The 21,319-nt window shown below is 40.0% G+C and overlaps 1 long non-coding RNA gene across 2 annotated transcripts; it reads right to left on the bottom strand.

The window, feature by feature from the left end:
• Positions 1–4,782: 4,782 nt before the first annotated feature.
• On the bottom strand, positions 4,783–10,793 carry LOC124978950 (uncharacterized). Of its 2 annotated transcripts, XR_007107592.1 has the most exons (4): positions 10,673–10,793; positions 5,699–5,865; positions 5,540–5,629; positions 4,783–4,926 (listed from the first exon to the last, which is right to left on the bottom strand). It is a non-coding gene; the product is annotated as an uncharacterized LOC124978950 (long non-coding RNA). The 2 variants fall into 2 exon arrangements; XR_007107591.1 differs by having other exon boundaries at positions 5,540–5,865.
• Positions 10,794–21,319: the final 10,526 nt, after the last annotated feature.

The following is a 21,319-nucleotide window of genomic DNA, read 5'->3' on the forward strand; positions in this document are numbered from 1 at the left end:
AATTCAAATCAATCTTTCCTCCTCTAAGTTGATATTCTCAGGTATTTTGTCACAGTAATGGTAAGTTAACCAACACAATAGCTAAGGGAAAATTATTCCAAAATTAAACACCTTAGGACAACATTTATTATCTCACGGCTTCCATCAATCAGAAACCAAAGGATAGCTTGGCCGGGTTCCCTGCTTCAGGATATCTCACAGGTTACAGTCAAGGTGTCAACTAGAGCTGCAGAAATTGCAAGACTTGGTCAATCTGTACAAGTACAATGAGGTGGGTCTGTAAAATGAAAATAGCAATACTTTCTTTGTAGGAAGACTGGAAACATTAAACTATTTCCTTAATAGTTCCTTCATTTCCTTAATATGTTCTACTGAAAGATATGAATAAATAGGAAAAGGATTCCACTACCCATTAAGTTTGGGAAATACTGTATTAAATTAACCTCCTTCCTGCTTTTTCTTAGGTCAATAATGAGGTGTTAAGCATTCTGAGCCTGTGAAAGGAAGACAAAATAGGCAGTTTACCAAACGTATTTGTCCACAGCACTTTTCCAAGAGACTTCTATGAGACTTGTGTTAAGTAATGAATTATATAATGTAAGTATAAATGCTGCCCATGGAGTCTAGCAGGCTGCAAGATGTGCCTCCCTGGAGACAAAAGGCTTATATATATAGTGCTCTCATAGACTAGATTATTGAGGCCATCAGACCAGATCACACTCCTGTACAAAGGAAATGGGGTCACTCCTGAAACAGACATTAATAGTAAGATTGCTCATTTGAGAAAAAGTCGACCTCCAAAGGAGGTCTTAGCCAAAAGCTGTAAAAGCTCCTAGTCTTTCTTCAGCTCTCCTTGTGAACTTGAATTAGCTCAACTGGCTTAGGGCATTCCTTATATGAAGATTAAATACAGCTTTCAACACAGGGACCCACCCCTGAGGAAGGCAAGGAGGCAACTGCAAGGTATCTCAAGCTGAAGATGAACAAGACCTAACTTATAAAGTACATGTCCTGTTGCTCATTCCTCCTTTACTCAATGTTTTTTGTTTAAAATCTAGGGTTCAAGACAGGTGTGGTGGTGCACATCTGTAATCCCAGCTACTTAGGATCCTGAGGCAGGAGAAATGCAAGCTGGAGGCCATCGTGGGCAATTCAGCAAGGCGCTATCTCAAAATAAATTTTTCACTAAAGGATGGGGATGTTGCTTAGTGGTACAGCCCTCGCCTAGCACATGGAAGGCCCTAGATTCAAACTCTAGCGTTGTACACACACAAAGATCTAGACTTCAGTGACAACCTTTAAAAATATTTCAGCTGTGCTTGAGAAAACTGAGGGGCATGCCGGGCCGGTGTGGTAAGCATGGCATGTCCCATGAGGCCAGTATGATTGGGTCTGGTGTGAAACCCGGGAAGAGCTATCAGTTCACATCCTGGTCCTTTCCTGAGGACTGCCCTGGTACATAGAAGGGAGTCCCAGTGGTCATGTCTTGACTTGGTGATGTGACCTGTGCTGATATATTCAGGGGTAAGTTCTCAAATGAAACGACTAGTAAGATTCCTTTCCTGGGACTATGGAGACTTTTGTTAAGGGAAACAGCCAAGAAAGGCCAAGAAGTCACAGAGTGTCCTAAAAGGAAGGTCTAGGGTCTCCTGAAGCTAAGGTCCTTAGAGTTACCCTACATCTTACTTTGCTGGGGCTTGGTGAAAACCATATTTTTTAAAATCACCTGGATAAAGTCTGTTTCTCCTTCTTTAATCAATTAAATTTTAATTAATAGATGGTGACCCAAGTCAATCTTTTTTTAGATCCCCCATGAATGAGGCAAATGGCGGAGGGTAAGTATGAGAGCCCCATCACTGAGGACTTTCCCTATATGTAGCTTTACCATTCAGTGATCACTAGAGAATCAAAAGTGAATAGGGATATGCTCCCCAGGTGATCTGGGTAGATCACCCAGGTCAGAGTGAGGAGAGCTAGCCTCAGGGAGGTGGAGCCATGATGGACAAACAGAAGCACCACGGAGAAAACAAACACAGCATTAAACAGGGATCAACTAGTGGGAAAAATGGGGTGTTCCAATAGCTAGGAACAGAGCCAAGCTCAGGGGCTGAAGTTCAGAGGAATGACCTCAGGTCTAGATGAACTGAAATTCAGGGCAAGGACACAAGTCCAGGATAACAAGACAATGACCCAGTTGAATCACAGATCAAAGCAAAATCCCAGTTACAAGAATTGAAGCCAAACATCAGAGTAGGGCAGCTCATCAGTGTGTGACCTGCATTGAGGGACTTTTAATTTTCCAACAAAGGACAAGTCTGGTCCCTGAGGGTGAAACAGAGCCAAGGCTGTAGGCAGGGGTCACATAAAAGCAAGAAGGGATCTAAAGACAGGAATCCAGTGTCCACAATGCCATCTCCCACCTTCTTCTCCATAATGAACAGCCCTGGGGCCCCTGCTCAGCCCAAACTGCCATGTGGAAAGGGCAGCAGGGAAGGATGATAAGTCAGGGGCAGGGTAGCACTGTCATTGGCCTGGAACGCTGGTCCTGCAGAGTGGCATTTGGGGCAAAGAAAAGGGGAAGTTGCATGTGTTTATTTCCTCATGGCAACTCACATACTTAGCCAAATACAGATAAAAATGAAGTGCTGAAAACTTTCCTAACTTCCTGACTCAAAAATGTTAAATATAGGAATCTGATGTAGGCAGAATCCCAAATCCCACTAATTGATCCTCAAACACAGCTTTCCCTGTGCCCTTCCATGGAGAACGATCTCCCAGAGATCACAGGGATGAATTTGCTCTATTGCTCAGTATTTTCTAACGTGACCCACGTGGAAATCTGCTATTCACTTTCCTCTTGTCTCTTAAACTCAAAGGAGCCACGCACACCTGGCCATAGGTGGTTAAAGTTTATGATGGATTGATGGCTCCTCCCACCTCTCTCTTTAGTTCTCTCTCCCACCCCACTCCTCACTTGCTCCTGTGGCAGGACATGACTGGGGTTTCACAGGGCTGAAAATAGTGCTACAATTTCCATGTGGTGCATGCTTCTGATGGACTGAGACCAATATTAAGCAGAGTGTGTGGGTGGGTGGAAGACAGGATTTATTGTGCATTCCAAAGTAGATTTTGAGGGTCTTTAGAAGTTATTTAGTTTTAATGTACACCACCAGATGAGACTGTTTCATTAGTTAGCAAAAGGTGGTGTAATGAATTCTTAATGAATATTTCAACGAAAAGTTCAGAATTAGTTTTATAAAGATGCTAGTTCCTACAGAGTAGAAAACAGAGACAAATCCGCATACCTCTGATATTTAACAATCATGCCAAAAGTATATCTTGGAGAAAAGACAAACTTTTCAACAAACGGCGCTGGAAAAACTGGATAGCTATATGAAGAAAAGCATAATTAGACACCTCTCTCTCACCCTGCACAAAACTCAAAATGAAATGGATCAAATACTTAGAAATTAGACCAGAAACCTTACAACTTCTAAAAGAAAGCAGGGTCAACACTCCATCATATAGGTGCTGGCACGGACTTCCTTAACAAGAAATAAAACAAGAATCAATAAGTAGGATGCCATCAAACTAAAAAGCTTCTGCACAGCTAAGGAAATGATTAAGGGCATGAAAAGAGAGCTTATAGAACGGGTAATAAAATCTTGACCAGCTAGTCCTCTGATAGGGGATTAATACCCAGAATATCAAAGAATTCAAAAGAACTTAACATTAAAAATAAAACACAAATAAACCAATCAATAAATGGGCAAAAAGTTCAACAGAAACTTTTCAAAAGAAGAAACAGAAATGGACAACAAATACATAAAAAAAAAATGTTCAACATCTCTAGTAACCAGGAAAATGCAAATTAAAACTACACTAAATTTCATCTCACTCCAATCGGAATGGCAATGATCAAAAATATGACAACAGTAAATGCTGTTGAGGTTGTAGGGGAAAAGGTATGCCTGAACATTGATGGTGGGACTGCTAAGGACAGAACCACCATATGACCCAGCTGTCCCAATTCTTGATGTTCTGCCCAAAATCTAAAATCGGCACACTACAGCAACATAGCCACATCAAAGTTTATAGGCAGCACAATTCACAATAGCTAAATTATGGAATCAACCCAGAACCCATCAATAGATAAATGGATTAAGAAATTGTGAGATATATACACACACACAAAATGGAGTTCTACTTAGCCATAAAAAAATTAAACTATGGCATTTGCTGGTAAATGGGTAGAAATGAAGAATATCATGCTAAGCAAAATTAGTTAAACTAAAAATCTCAAAGGTCAAATGTTTCCTATCATATGCAGAAGCTAAAGAAAAATAGAGGAAAGGGGGGAGAGAAGAACAGGATGATATAAAGAAAGAAATATAAATTAATCGACAAGTAAAAGAAAGCCTAGTAGAGGAAGAAGAAAGGGAGCAGAGAGGGAGGATAGGAGGGAAAAGGAAGGATCCTGAACTGAAATCAATTTCCATGCAGGTGAGTTTGTCAGAATGAACCCAGTGACTATTTATAACTATAAAGCTCTAATAAAAATAAATAAATAAAAAAGATACTAAATTTCAGTTGTGCTTGAAGAAACTGGTTGGGGTGGTGGACAATTAGAGGAGACGGGGGCAATTTTAGAGTAGGGGGAATTCATATCGGAACTTATCAGGGCGTTCAATATAAAACTCAAAAGAATTTGCCACTGAACTTCACCAAAGAAATCAAAACTTCTCCTTTCTTGCTTTTTAAATCTACTTTTATTGAGTGTGAACTTTGTAAACTCATGATTTTTTTAATTTAACCTGAGTCAAGTGTGATGACAAGCACCTATAGTCTCAGCTACTCGGGAGGCAGAGACAGGAAGCTCATTTGAGGCTAGAAGTTCAAGGTCAGCCTGGGCAATATAGTAAGAACCTATCAAAAGAAGGGAAGAGAAGGGAAGAAAAATTAATCTATATTTGGTAAAGTTGTGAGTAGTCAGAAGAAGGAGAGAAAACAAAAATAACTCTCCCATCCTTTACCCCCTGCCTAACTGCATTTTTATGCTCAGAGCAGGGTGGGGACAGAGCCACCAAGTTAATGTAACTGGCACCTTCTAAACTGTCAGGAGGGTGTGACTGTGGTTTGGATCCTCAGAGGAGTTCATAAAACAGTGCCCACTCACGGAGGTGCTGGGTCAGCATGGGCCATTAGCAGTAGCGCTCACATTTGCGTTTGTGTCTTTAATAAAGAATTCCCTCCACACCTCAATGCTATCTTCTCCCACGCCCACCCTCATCTCTCCAGAGGCTCATGACCTCCAGAAATGAATTCACTGTATTTTAATTAAAATCATTTCCCCACAATGGGGAAAGTTAAAAGGATTCTCTTCTTTACATAGCCTTTGGAAAGGGAACTTGAAGATTAAACTATTCTCAATTATTAATACTAAGAAAAATGTCCAGCCAGTGGGCACTGCTGTCCCCTCTGAAATTCCATCCATCTGCCATGGCGATGGGGCTGACCAACCCTATATTTCACTTTTTACCTTATGGATTCGCTCATTCAGTTTCCTTGCTGATTCATGGGTCTCAAAGTCGACTTGTCAACACTTTGCTGGACTGATACAGGAACACGACTGGGTAGAAAAGGAAGGTAGGTGCTGATTATCCCACGGCAGGGGTGAACACACTGACCCCTCCCTTACCATTCTCCTGCTTGGAGAGCATTTCCAGGAAGGCCGTGGCGCAGGAGCGGAGGCGGCCCGCGTGCAGTCATAAACATGTTTTTGTGCTTTGTTGATTCACGGGTCCACTGGACACGGCTAGAGAGGTCCTGCTCCATTCAGGAGGATCTGTTCCCAATAGTCGTGGACTAAATACAAACACATGTGAGAGGCAGAGTTAGCACTGAAGCAAGTACAAAGCAAGGCACAAAGGTACTTGGCAATGGCTTCAGAGCCGGAACTATCAAACTTGATTCATTCCCGGAAGTCCAGGTTTCCCTAGCCTGTAAACATAAATAAGAAAGGTCATTTTTTTATTATTTACAACAATTTCAAGACTCCATTTATCAAATGAGCTGGGCCTCTGTCCCCGTCCCAGGGAATCCTCAAAGGTGGTGGTGTTTTATGTGCTTCCCTGAGTCAGTTGATCTCTGCTTCCATGGGCTCAGGCCATCAATTTCTGCCCTGTCCACGGGCCACTTAGGCCAACCACCAGCTGCCATTTACTCATCTAGAACTGATGACCTGCCTTGGGCACATTTGGCCATCTTTCCAGGCTGCTCTTAGTTGAGGAGGAAAGAGAAGGAAAGAATTCACTCCTTCCCTCCCTCAGGTGTGCAAGAGAAGTTTCCTTTACCCAGCCCAGACCAGGCTGTTACTTTTGAGGAGATTCAGTTTAAGGTCCTGAGATTACAGAAAGGAGTGGTATCCTTGTTATTCCAAATGTGGTCCACACACCAGCATCCTCGGCATCACAAGGAAGTTTGATAATAATATGGACTCTCAGATCTAATTCAAGTCCCCCTAAAAATAATCTGCACATTAACAAGATCCTTGGGTAATGTGTATGCATAGTAAAAAGTTTAAGAAATATAAATTTCTGCTCAGAAGAGTTTTCATTGATGTGCCAGTCATCTCCCATTTGCCTTGCTGGACCCTCTCTACCCTTCTCCACCCTTATTCTCTGCCCACAATGTTGACTTCTGTTGGACCACATCAACAGAACATGCTTTCCCTCTGTCTTCAGAGGGTGGGAAGAAAACAGGGCTAAACTGTCTATGGCTCTCTCCATTGTAACTGTCTTGAGGAAGCCCACCATTTCTTGTAGTCTAACATCTCCTGTCAAGAGTCCCATTTCCTTCCCCAGGAAGAGTCGTCTTCTATATTCACTCTTTTTTAACCACTTTTATGGTTTCCTTCTTGTCCTAACTGAGCATAACATTGAAACACAAGAGTAGTACATTTCCCAAATTTCAGTTATTTACTTCTAGATGTTCTCTAAGTTCATGTAAGGCACCCATGGATCTGCTGGAATGGGTCAGTGAAAGTTGTAGTCTTCCAGCTTTGAGCAGGTCTGTATGTCTTTCCAACCCACATGTCCATTGGAGCTCCCAATATTCTGAGAAGCAGCTAAAACAAGAACAGAAGTTTCTCCCTTTGAACATATCACAATTTTTGAAAGTTTTGGGAGAATCTCCACTCTTGCCCATTTATAATCCATTCTTCAGTCAGGAACCACAGTGTTCTTCCTGAACTATAAATCACTGGAGGCCAAATGGGGCTAGTGTACAATGAGTGATGAGTGGATAAGGCTTATTTACAGAGGCAGACACAGCCAGATCCTGGGGGGCTTTATAGACCACATGGAGTAGACTCTGCTATGCCATCTAGATTCAAATCCTGGGCCACTGCTTTTGGGATTGGAGAGATTGTTTCCCCAGCTGCCCAGTGTTGAGCAATGCCAGTTTGGAGTGTAAATCCCCACTAGGGATTGTCCTTGGCTGAAGGCAGCCTAGTAGTCAAAGATCACACGCCTCCCTGAGGGCAGCCCACATGGAATGATTGGCAATGCTGAGATATAAAACCTTCACTCCCTTGGCTTCAATTAGGGATGACTTGGCACAGTCGTGCCAGCTCCAGAGCCCTGTGGGATCAGCTGAAGACAGTATTGCAGCCCAGTTTCTCATTTTGTCCAGTCTTGCTCCCTTCAACTTCCACAAAAGTTGATCCTGAGAGCACTCCCCAGTAAACATCCCCTCTGCTAACCTCCATCTCAGCATCTGCTTCTTGGGGAAAACCAACCCACAACACTATGACTTGTGTTTTAAGAAAAAATGAATCCACATAAAACTTTACACCAATAACAGACAGACATAAACAAAACAAACAATTCAATCCATACTACAGCAGAAAAAAGGGGTAGAGAACATAATAAGTAGTATTGTTAAAATGAAAGAGAGTAGTCAGAGAAGAGTTCACTGAGAGTTAATCAAAGTACATAAAAGAGCTCACGAACATCCTGGTGGGCAATGTTCTTAGCAGAGAAAGCAAGAATAGAGAGCTTGGGGTTGCAGTGGTCAGGCTTCTTCAAGGAGCAGTAAGGTCACCAGTGAAACATGAGTCAAGTGAACCAGGGGAGAGTAGCAGAAACAGAGATCAAAGAGGCAAGGGGACCAGATTATTCCAGGTCTTGGAAGTTATCATTATTGAGATGGGAGTCCTTGGAGGTTCTTTCCGAGGAGAGTTATTCAGCCTGACTTAAGCTTTGAGAGTAGGTTGGATGGAAGCAAGCATGAAAACAGAGACATCTGTTGGGGCCATTGCTGTGACCAGGTGAAAGATGATAGTAGCTTGGTCTTGGGTGGTATCAGTGGAAGTAGTGAAAGATGCTTCAGTTCTGGATATACTGTCCACAGTTTGACTTACCATTGTTTCAGTTATCCATGGTCAACTGTAATCCAAAATTTTTAAATGGAAAATTCCACAGAGCATGATAAAATCTCACACATTCTGCTCCTCCCACTCTGTCCCTCCCAGGATGTGAGTCACCCCTTATTCACTGGATCCATGCTGAAAACACTGCCCACTGGTTAGTCTCTTAGCAGCTCCCCCAGTTACCAGATCAACTGTCACAATATCACAGTGCTTGTGTAAGGAGTTTGGTACTATCTTTAGTTCCAGACATCCACTAGGGGTCTGTGAAGGTATTCCTCACAGCTAAGGGGGAATTGTTGTGTCTTGAAGATGGGGCTATCGAGATCTGTCCTCAGATTGGAAGTGGGATGAGCAAGAGGAGCCAAGGACCCCCGGCATCTTCATCTCAGCTTGGAGTTGCCATTCACTGAGATGGGTAAGAAGGCAGAATGAGCAGCCTGATGCAAGGGGAAAGTAGAAATCATGCATCTGGCAGGATAAGTTTGACATCTCTAAATAGACATCCAAATGGACTTATTAAATCACCCACCAAGTGGGAGGGAAACTCAGGATCCAAATGCAGAAGATTCCTTTGAGAATAAGAAACTGTAACAAATGATATAACTAATCAGTGAGAGGCTTTATAAATAGTGATTAATGCAAGAAGAATTCAATTGCAAAATTCAAAGCATGGATTTCATACCAACACATTCTCACACAACACTTTTAAATTCTAGGGGGTGCAAGGACTTTTCATTTATTGTGTGATAGCTGCACTGGAAATATCTTGATGAGGAAAAATAAAAGAAGCCAACACTAACTCTTCATCTTATTCTCTTCCTTCTCTTTCTTTTGCCCCCTTTCCTGGCCCCCCTCATCCTCTTCACTTTCAATTCTTTGTGTCTTCTGCCAATTCCTTGAACTTGCCAATGGTCAGTCACAAAATTCTCATTATTAATCAATTAAAGACTGCTGAACCTTGGGATTGTGACCTAATTAAACACAAAACACATTTATCCTAGACCTTCTCCCCACTCCAAACAAAAATTTCCTCCTTTCCAAGTTTTCTGAATACAATTAGAGAAAAAAGAGTTAGCACCGCTTACCATTTCTTCTGGTGAAGATTAGGAGAAGAAAAGAACATTTCATGATATACAATTAATATGTAAAATTATATTGGATCTTTCATGTTTCATCATGAAATAAGAAAATGGATTTTTTGAGAGGGTAACTGCATTGCTCTTGCACGTATTAAATGAGAAGATTAAAAAATGCATTATAACCTTTCTAAAATTCATTCTCAATAAATTTTTTTTTGCTTTTTAAATTGATAAAGAATACTAAACAAACTTAAAATGATTTGGCTTTAATTTTTTAGATTATCTCAATGCTTATCAGTATCAATATTTGGTTTTTAATCTCCTGAATTTTGGAGCATTTTCTAATTTCACTGGAAAGCACTGACTTTAATAAATTTTAAAATGGGTTATTATCTGACTTGAGATTTTTATGTTAAAATAAGAAAGCATTGGATCACACTGTAACTGGCAAATTTTTTTCTTTCCTATTGGTACATGAAATAATAGCATGCTGTACAATTGATGCTATTTTAAATTTGATGAGCTATAGCAGTATACTAGGTATATATACAAACATACACACCTGAGTTTTTGTATGTGTGTGTATGTATGTGTGTAAAATGTTGATCCAATGCCACTTAGATTAGTAACTCAAATGGGTTAACAAGAATAATACCAAGAATCTTTGCTACATTGATAAATGGGACATATTTATTTCTCCCTTCAATAGCTAACCCTCTGCATATAACATTCATGCTGAGTGCTAAGATCACTATAGTGAAAAAATACACAGAATTCTTTCTCTTAGAAATTTCAGTTTGTCTAGGGATATGGGCAATAAAAAAAGGGAAATTAAAATAAAGTGTCACCAATATCATAACAAGAGAAATTAGGGAGGCAATAGGAATATAGAGAGACTTGAACCAACCAATGAATCCCTAATGGTGGAAGGAATAGTTTGGGCCTTATCTAAAAATTAGCTGGCAATGACTGTTGAATGCGGAGTGTGTGTGTGTGTGTGTGTGTGTGTGTGTACGCGCATGAGCGCACATTGATTGTAGTGGGGCTGAAATACATTTAATACCATATTTGCTTGTGATCTGCCAAGCTTTTTCTGGAAAGCAAGACTGCAATCCTTTTTTAGAAGAAGCAGGAGAAATAAATAGTGCCCATTAGTACTTACCAACGCCAGGTTCTATTATCTGAGATAGCTCCACATTTTCCTACAATTATCAAAAGGCAGAGTGTGTACTGAAAAACAGACATCCCTGAAAGAAAGGCTAAGCAAAACAACGAAAACCAACAGGTACAAAGTATGGTAAGTGAAATATCAGGCGCTGCCTGACCTTTCTTGGAGACAGTGTTCTGAGATGCCGGTTTATTTTTACTCTGCAGTTTGACGATACTTTTCATGGCCACGGTCAGTTTCATCTGAAATTAGCCCAGATGATCTAAGCGAAAGGAAACATTTTAGAGTTTTGCATGATGAACGGTACCTCTCAAACAGTGAGTTGGCCCACCCGTGTGGTCTGCTGGCCAAATCCTCCTCCTTTTAGTCATATAATCACACAAAGGATCCCCAGAGGCTCCGCAGCAACGAGCCCAAAGCAAAAAGCTGCAGAAGAGTGAGTCTGTCCTTGGCAGGCTTAGGGCAGGACAGTTGGCTCAAGCAGGTCCCCTGGGCTCGCACATCTCTGGACCACCTCCTCCGCTTTTAGATTTCATCATTTTGTCCTAATTTGCAGAGTTGCCTCGTAAAATCCATGGGAATCTCTCAGAAGCTACTGAAAAAGGTCACAAAAAAGAATCGCAGTAGTTCAGTGCAGTTGTGAGTTCAGTTCATGTGTTTAACATTTTTATGAGTTTTCTCCTTCAAATGGAAAGAAAATTGGAAAACCTAAGCAGTAATATGGATACAGAGGGGAGAAAGTCTAACATTAATGCGAAGTAAAATCACTTATGAGAGTTCTAGATGTCATGATGCACATAATAAAAAGATGAGTTTTCACTAAACAATTTAGTAACAATAAAACTAATAACCCGACCTGTCACCAACAAGTAGACCTATGGTTTAAAAGGCAAAAGAGAAACCTAATTAAAACTATCCTCCCCAAAAGAACTTGATGGTGATTATTGGCAGCATGCATAGTATACAGACAACTGGATTTTTTTTTTTTTTTTAAGTAGACATACATAGGTATGGAACGAAAAGAAAATGCAAAAAGATTTAGGACAGAGAACCACACATTTCTCTAGAATGCAATCCCTTGAGCTTAAGTTAGGAAATAAAGACAAGTTAATGGGAGATGTGAACCCGCTACAGAATTTGGATTCTTGTCTAATTTAAAATTAATTTAAAAACGTTTCCAGAGAGTAAGCTATATCAGGTGATGCAAAGGTGAAGGAAAGAAATATGAACTACAGCACAAAAGTACTGGCAAGCACAAGAAGTGGAGGCAAGCCAAGTGGGAGCAGAGCGGGGCACTGGCCACACACCAACCAGGTGTCTGAGCCGGGGCAGGGAGTGGGCGTGGCTTCATCTGGGAGAGGCAGGTGCGGGGCTGGGCATAGAACTCAGTGGTGGAGCATCTGCCTGGTGTGGGTGAAGCCCCCAGTTCAATCCTCAGCACCGGAAGAGGAAAAGAGAAGAGGGGGAGAAAACCAACGAAATCAGGGAGTGCTCTCATTTGAATGTAGTTTGTCCCCCAAAGATTTGTCTGGCTTTGTCTCCAGGGTGGTGATGTTGGAAGGTGGTAAGGACCTTAAGGGGGAGCCTGGCGCAAAGGCCTTCAGGTCGTGGAGCGCCAACTGCTGCTTTCTAAGGAGTTAAAGTAGTTCTCTTGGTTAGTATCCCAGAGAGGGCTGTTATAAAAGCAGCCAACCGGGCCACTCCCACCTCTGTCTCCATTTGTCCTTTCTCCTGCATGTGCTCCACCATGATGCCATGTGCCCTCCAGTCTTCACCAGAGACCAAACACTCAGTTGCCCAATCTTAGACATTCAGCCTTCAAAACTGGGAGGTAAGCCAACCTTTTTCCTTTATAAAGTAGTCTGCCTCAGACATTTTCTTATAATAATAGGACTAACACAAGAAACAATTAGGTGACTTGTTCAAAGAACATTAACATCAGTAGTTATTATCAAGTGACAATGTCTCAAGCCATAAAATAAAAAAAAAGAAAATCCATACTCAGTAAGCCTCAGAGATAGACTAAAAATGTACAACAGTGAGGTTTTCTCATTGCTCACATATGTGACTCTGCATTGAACCCCCATACTTATTGTTACCCCATGTAACAGGAACAATTACAGATGGTGAATAATAGTAGGCCATTATGTCTTGCATGGTGATTTTGTACTTATCCTTTTTGCCAACATTTAAATTTTGTCAGCTTTGCTTTTAAAAAGATATCCAATTTTTAGTTTTTCGTGAAAAATTAGAAAATCTAGCAACACCAGGATCATTCCCCATTGGCACCAGCCCATTTCATTAATTTTTGTTACCTGGCCCTGTGGATATCTATCTGAGACTTCTTCCTCTATACTTGTCGGTCTCAGGCATTTTTCAAGACCCTTCATCAGGGACATAACAGGGTCAAGAGTGTACAAAATAACTGAACCAATGACTATTTTTTTTACCAGTATTATCTTATTAAAAATTCTGTCAAAACACATGTTTATAATCCTGCCTACTCTGGAGTCTGAGGTAGGAGGATCACAAGTTCAAGGACAGGCTAGGCAATTTAGTGAGACCTTGCCTCAAAAGAAAATTTTAAAAGGCACTGGGGAGATGGCTCAGTGGAGAAGTGCTTAGGCCCAAGTTCAATCCCCAGTACAGAAAAAATTTAAAAATCGGTCAAAGTTATTTATTTTCCTGTCTTCCTCTTCAACTCAAAATTCAACCAGATTCTTAGCCATCATTTCCTTCTCAGAACCTAAGGAACCAGAGATTAAATGAATCTTGTAAACCACAGCCAATCTCACAGTGGCCAAACGCCAGGCCAGGGTCCCAAAACACAACCTGGGTCCACACCCCTGGAAACTGATGAACCCCCAGAATGTAGTCCCTCTGCTTTGTAGAAGCAATCTGGTTCTATTCCTGCCCACCTGATATATAATTTGACAACTGGAAAGGAAAAGGTGACCCTGTGGATATGCAAGATAGTTCTGGACCAAACAGGAAACTCCTGGAGAAAGGCCAGGGGAGAGTGAAATAAGCCAGAGTCGAATTTCAGACACCACAACACATCTATTTGGGAGACATGGGGGGTGAGGGGTGGAGAAAGGACAGTCCTGCTGATTCAGAGCTACAAATTTGTTCACAAAAGATGTTTAAAGAGGTTTGAAAACACAAAGTCAACACTGTCACTTCTAACTTAAAGCAGATAAATGTATAATCCACTCAAACATCCTGGTGGGATACTTTCTCCCTCCTCAAGCTGTCTTCCCTCTTCTCTTCCTTCTCAATATGGTGTCTGGACATGAGGGTCAAAGGTCCTCCAGTCACAGGCTTGCCTCTGAATTGCCTGGGAATGGCACGGATGACTTCTGCATTCGCTGGTCTGGTCTAGTCCTGGGAATTTAGTGTCACATTGTATCACATTCTACAGAGTACCCAATCCTGCAAGTACTTTTGGTATGAGATAAGTCAGTACTGTGACTCAATTCTGATACTAACTTCTGGAGTTGGTGTCAGACTCCAGAGATCTAGGAGCACCATCCCCAGTGAGACTGCCCTACTCAGATGTTAGGCACAGGTTCAGGCATCCTCGGACTGTGGCACTTTTGACAGACGAGCTGCAAATCCAGGGAGCTCCCAGGGCCTCCCTCAAGCTTGATAATTTGCTGGAATGACTTACAGAACTAGGAAAGCACTACAACTACAATCATGCTTTCACCATAAAGAATATCAGTCAGCAGAGTCTGGGAGGGTCCCAAACATACATGTACTCTTCCTATAGAAGAGTCACCAGAAAATGAATGTGTTCTCTAACCAGGAAAACACTGAGCTTCAGTGTCCCAAACTTATGATGGGATTTTTGCATGTAGACATGACTAATTGAACCATGGCCACAAGAGTGAACTCACTCTCCAGCTTCCCCCATCCCCCCCAGAGGTTGGGAAGGTAGGCTGATGTCATGTGGCCCAAAGCCCAACCCTCAGATCACATGATTGGTCTTCAACATGGCCTCCCCATGATGAGTCACCTCTTTAGCTATCATAGTCCACCATGAATAGCAAAGATATTCTTATCACTCAGAAAAGTCCAAAGGTGTAGAGGTTCCCTCCCGGAACCAGGGACAAAGACCAGACAAAACTTTATTTTATAGCAGATGGGCACCCACCACTGTAGTCACGGCACAGTTATAAGCACCACTCTGTCAATGTCCCCACCATCTGTGACCTTCCAGTCTACACCCCAGAACTCTTGCAGTCCACTGATCCTCTCAGTACATCTACACCAGCTGTCACCTGAGGCCCTGAAACTTGTGGTTGCTTCTCTGCAATCATCCTGCTGCCCATGAGACTCACTGAGGTTCACCTTACTCACTTTAAAAAAGAAGAACTGCCAGAAATGGAATATATGTGGGTAAATACAAAATCTATATTAATTCTCTTAGTTTTTCCAAAAGATAAGTGGCTATTTAAAGCCAAAAGTGCATTGTGGGTTTATATATGTTGAATTTCTCAAAGGCCACTTGTCCTTCCCTAACACCCACCCAACCCCACTGGAATGCTACTGGATCAGGACAGAAAAGGACTTCAACATTTTAAGCAATTGTCCCTCCCATATTGCCTAATGTTGATAAAACTGGGGGACGCAGTTCATTTCCATATTAAGAAATTTATTTTACAAAATTAACTCTTGAACATACCAAACAGTGGGTATCTCCATGAAGGGGATCATATTGGAGGGGTTTAGGTGGGTATGAGGACTTTCCCTTTTATACTGTCTATAAAACATTTTTCATATATTCTTATATTTGTGTGTTTAAAATGTTTAAAACAAATGGAAAAAAGTTCTCTATTAAAATACATTCCTCCTCTTGTTTTCAAGCAAGGATAAAATTTCAAGAGGGATATATTTGGAGTAATGAGAGAAAAGACACAATCTAGTTGGCACTATATTTGTTGCCCTGAGACATAAGACCTAGATCACCCTCATGTCCTGGAGAGCACAGCCAGGTTTCAATGCCAACAAGGCATTTATGGGTGGATTATCATGCTACCTGCCTCTTTCCCAGAGCCAGAGAGATTGTGGGCTCTCCTTCTCTGAGTGGTCTTAGCTCTTCCAAATTCTACAAAACATTTTGAAAGTCTGTTGTACATCCCATTTCATACAACCCCAGTTTATGTTTCAAGAATGTGTCTGCTGGTTTGAGTGTTTGGTTTCTCAGCACACATGTTCCCAAAGACACTGTATTAAAAATTATGGTTAAATCCGCAAAACTGCCCACAAAAGGCTCTTTAAAGTTAATATATTTGAAACATATACTAAAATGGTACTATATTAACTCTGCTAAATCAGCACTTATAACTGTACTTATAGGGAGAGATGCATTCCATTTTGTAACTCGAGATATCAGGATTGCCTGAGAGAGAGGAGAGCTGAGGATACGAGGGAGGACTTTGGATAGTGAGGATGCTTGGGACTTTTTTTTTTTTTTTTTTTTATTGTAAACAAATGGGATACATGTTTTTTCTCTGTCTGTACATGGCATAAAGGCATACCATTTGTGTAATCATAAATTTACATAGGGTAATGTTGTTTGATTCATTCTGCCATTTTTTTCCCTTCCCCCCTCCCCTCCCACCCTTCCCCTCCATCTATACAGTCCTTCCTTCCTCCATTCCTGCCCCCCTCCCTAAACCCAACTCCAATCCCAACACTAACCCTTCCCACCCCCCATTATGTGTCATCATCCACTTATTAGCGATATCATTCTTCCTTTGGTTTTTTGAGATTGGCTTATCTCACTTAGCATGATATTCTCCAGTTTCCTCCATTTGCCTGCAAATGCCATGATTTTATCGTTCTTTATGGCTGAGTAATATTCCATTGTATATATATACCACATTTTCTTTATCCATTCATCAATTGAAGGACATCTAGGTTGGTTCCACAATCTGGCTATTGTGAACTGAGCAACTATGAACATTGATGTGGCTGTATCTCTGTAATATGCTGATTTTAAGTCCATTGGGTATAGACCAAGGAGTGGGATAGCTGGGTCAAATGGTGTTTCCATTCCAAGTTTTCTAAGGAATCTCCACACTGCTTTCCAGAGTGGCTGCACTAATTTGCAGCCCCACCAGCAATGTAAGAGTGTACCTTTCTCCCCACATCCTCGGCAACACCTGTTGTTGCTTGTATTCTTGATAATTGCCATTCTAATTGGGGTGAGATGGAATCTTAGGGTGGTTTTGATTTGCATTTCTCTTATTACTAGAGATGTTGAACATTTTTCCATATGTTTGTTGATTGCTTGTATATCTTCTTCTGTGAAGTGTCTATTCATTTCCTTAGCCCATTTGTCAGTTGGATTATTTACATTCTTGGTGTAGAGTTTTTTGAGTTCTTTATAGATTCTGGAGATTAGCGCTCTATCTGAAGTATGATTGGCAAAGATTTTCTCCCACTCTGTAGGCTCTTTCTTTGCATTGCTGATAGTTTCCTTTGCTGAGAGAAAGCTTTTTAGTTTGAATCTATCCCAGTTATTAATTCTTGCTTTTATTTCTTGTGCTATGGGAGTCCTGTTGAGGAAGTCTGGTCCTAAGCCAACATGTTGAAGCTCTGGACCTACTTTTTCTTTTATAAGATGCAAGGTCTCTGGTCTGATTCCGAGATCCTTAATCCATTTTGAGTTTAATTTCATGCATGGTGAGAGATATGGGTTTAGTTTCATTCTGTTGCATATGGATTTCCAATTCTCCCAGGACCATTTGTTGAAGAGGCTATCATTTCTCCATTGCATATTTTTGGCACCTTTGTCTAGTATGAGAAAATTGTATTGATTTGGGTTTGTGTCTGTGTCCTCTATTCTGTACCATTGATCCACCTTTCTATTTTGGTACCAATACCATGCCGTTTTTGTTACTATTGCTTTGTAGTAGAGTTGAAGATCTGGTATTGCGATACCCCCTGCTTCACTCTTTCTGTCAAGGATTGCTTTAGCTATTCTGGGCTTTTTATTCTTCCAGATGAATTTCATAATTGCTTGCTCTATTTCTGTAAGGTACATCATTGGGATTTTAATTGGAATTGCATTGAATCTGTATAGCACTTTAGGTAGTATGGCCATTTTGACAATATTAATTCTTCCTATCCAAGAACATGGGAGATCTTTCCATCTTCTAAGGTTTTCTTGAATTTCTTTCTTTAGTGTTCTGTAGTTCTCATTGTAGAGGTCTTTCACCTCTTTTGTGAGATTGATTCCCAAATACTTTATTTTTTTCGAAGCTATTGTGAATGGGGTAGTTTTCCTAATTTCTCTTTCTGAAGATTCATCGCTTATATATAAAAATGCCTTAGATTTATGTGCATTGATCTTATATCCCGCTACTTTACTGAATTCACTTATGAGATCTAAAAGTTTTCTGGTGGAATTTCCTGGTTCCTCTAAGTATTCCATCATATCATCAGCAAATAGGGATAGTTTGAGTTCTTCTTTTCCTATTCATATCCCTTTAATTTCTTTGGTCTGTCTAATTGCTCTGGCTAGAGTTTCAAGGATGATATTGAATAGAAATGGTGAAGAAGGGCATCCCTGCCTTGTTCCAGTTTTTAGAGGGAATGCTTTCAGTTTTTCACCATTTAGAATGATATTAGCCATGGGTTTAGCGTAGATGGCCTTTACAATGTTAAGGAATGTTCCCACTATCCCAATTTTTTCTAGTGTTTTTAGCATGAAGGGGTGCTGTATTTTATCAAATGCTTTTTCTGCATCTATCGAAATAATCATGTGATTCTTGACTTTAAGTCTATTGATATGGTGAATGACATTTATTGATTTCCTGATGTTGAACCAACCTTGCATCCCTGGGATGAAACCCACTTGATCATGGTGCACTATCTTTTTAATATGTTTTTGTATGCGATTTGCTAAAATTTTGTTTAGAATTTTTGCGTCGATGTTCATTAAGGATATTGGTCTGAAATTTTCTTTCCTCGATGTGTCTCTGTCTGGTTTAGGAATCAGGGTAATATTGGCTTCATAGAATGAGTTTGGGAGAGTTCCCTCCTCTTCTATTTTCTAGAATACTTTGAGAAGTATTGGAATGAGTTCTTCTTTAAAAGTTTTGTAGAACTTGGCTGAGAACCCATCTGGTCCTGGACTTTTCTTTGTTGGAAGGCTTTTGATGACTTCTTCTATTTCATTACTTGAAATTGGTCTATTTAAATTGTGTATGTCCTCCTCGTTCAGTTTAGGCAATTCATATGTCTCTAGAAACCTGTTGATGTCTTTGAAATTTTCTATTTTGTTGGAGTATAGATTTTCAAAATAGCTTCTAATTATGTTTTTTATTTCAGTCGTGTCTGTTGTGATATTTCCTTGTTCATTCCGAATTTTAGTGATTTGGGTTTTCTCTCGTCTTCTCTTTGTTAGTGTGGCTAAAGGTTTATCAATTTTGTTTATTTTTTCGAAGAACCAACTATTTATTTTGTCAATTTTTTGTATTGTTTCTTTCGTTTCAATTTCGTTGATTTCAGCTCTCAGTTTAACTATTTCCTGTCTTCTACTACTTTTGGTGTTGGTCTGTTCTTCTTTTTCTAGGGCTTTGAGCTGTAGTGTTAGGTCATTTATTTTTTGAGTTTTACTTCTTTTATTAAATGCGCTCCATGAAATAAATCTTCCTCTAAGTACCGCTTTCATAGTGTCTCAGAGATTTTGATATTTTTCTTTGTTCTCGTTTACCTCTAAGAATTTTTTAATTTCCTTCCTAATATCTTCTGTTATCCATTCATCATATAGTAGCATATTGTTTAATCTCCAGGTGTTGGAGTAATTTCTGTTTTTTACTCTTTCATTAATTTGTAACTTCAATCCATTATGGTCTGATAGAATACAAGGTAGTGTCTCTATCTTCTTGTATTTGCTGACATTAGCTTTGTGGCATAATATATGGTCTACTTTAGAGAACGATCCATGTGCTGCTGAGAAGAAAGTGTATTCGCTCTTGGTTGGATGGTATATTCTATAAATGTCTGTTAAGTCTAAATGATTGATTGTGTTATTGAGATCTATGGTTTCTTTGTTCAATTTTTGTTTGGAAGATCTGTCCAGTGGTGAAAGAGGCGTGTTAAAATCACCTAGTATTATTGTGTTATGGTCTATTTGGTTTCTAAAATTGAGAAGGATTTGTTTGACATACATGGATGAGCCACTGTTTGGGGCATAGATGTTTATGATTGTTATATCTTGCTGATTTATGCTTCCCTTAAGCAGTATGAAATGTCCTTCTTTATCCCTTCTGACTAACTTTGGCTTGAAGTCCACATTATCTGAAATGAGGATGGATACTCCAGCTTTTTTGCTGAGTCCATGTGCATGGTATGTTTTTCCCCATCCTTTCACCTTTAGTCTATGGGTATCTCTTTCTATGAGGTGAGTCTCTTGCAGGCAACATATTGTTGGATCTTTCTTTTTAATCCAATCTGTCAGTCTATGTCTTTTGATTGATGAATTCAGGCCATTAACATTCAGGGTTATTATTGAGATATGATTTGTATTCCCAGTCATTTGGTTCATATTTAAAATTTTTGACACATCTTGGTTCCTCCTTTATTTGACAGTTCCTTTAGGATAATTCCTCCCTTTGCTGATTTGCTTCTTTGTTTTTTATCTCTTCCTCATGAAATATTTTGCTGAGAATGTTCTGTAATGCTGGCTTTCTTTTTGTAAATTCTTTTAGCTTTTGTTTATCATGGAATGATTTTATTTCATCGTCAAATTTGAAGGTAAGTTTTGCTGGGTATAAGATTCTTGGTTGGCATCCATTTTCTTTCAGAGCTTGAAAAATGTTGTTCCAGGCCCTTCTAGCCTTTAGGGTCTGGATTGAAAAATCTGCTGATATCTGTATTGGCTTCCCCCTGAATGTAATTTGGTTCTTTTCTCTCACAGCCTTTAAAATTCTGTCTTTATTTTGTATGTTAGGTATTTTCATTATAATGTGCCTTGGTGTGGGTCTGTTGTAATTTTGTGTATTTGGAGTCCTATAAGCCTCTTGGACTTGATCTTCCATTTCATTCTTCAGATTTGGGAATTTTTCTGATATTATTTCTTCAAATAGATTGTTCATTCCTTTGGTTTGTTTCTCTAAGCCTTCTTCAATCCCAATAATTCTCAAATTTGGCCTTTTCATGATATCCCATACTTCTTGGAGATTCTGTTCATGATTTCTCACCATCTTCTCTGTTTGTTCAACTTTGTTTTCGAGGTTAAATATTTTGTCTTCAATATCTGAAGTTCTGTCTTCCAGCTGTTCTATCCTATTGGTTATGCTTTCTATGGAGTTCTTAATTTGGTTTATTGTTTCCTTCATTTCAAGGATTTCTGTTTGGTTTTTTTTCAATATCTCTAACTCTTTATTGAAATGATCTTTTGCTTCCTGAATTTGCTCTGTTAACTGTCGATTGGTGCGATCGTTCAATGCCTGCATTTGCTCTTTCATCTCATCGTTTGCTTCCCTAATCATTTTAATTATGTACATTCTGAACTCCCTTTCTGTCATTTCTTCTGCCATGCTGTCATTGGATTTTATTGATGTAACATCTAGATTTGTTTGGGGCATTTTCTTCCCTTGTTTTCTCATATTGTTCAGGGATCAG

The sequence above is a fragment of the Sciurus carolinensis genome, chromosome 3 (assembly GCF_902686445.1).
Source record: "Sciurus carolinensis chromosome 3, mSciCar1.2, whole genome shotgun sequence".
Lineage (NCBI taxonomy): Eukaryota > Metazoa > Chordata > Mammalia > Rodentia > Sciuridae > Sciurus > Sciurus carolinensis.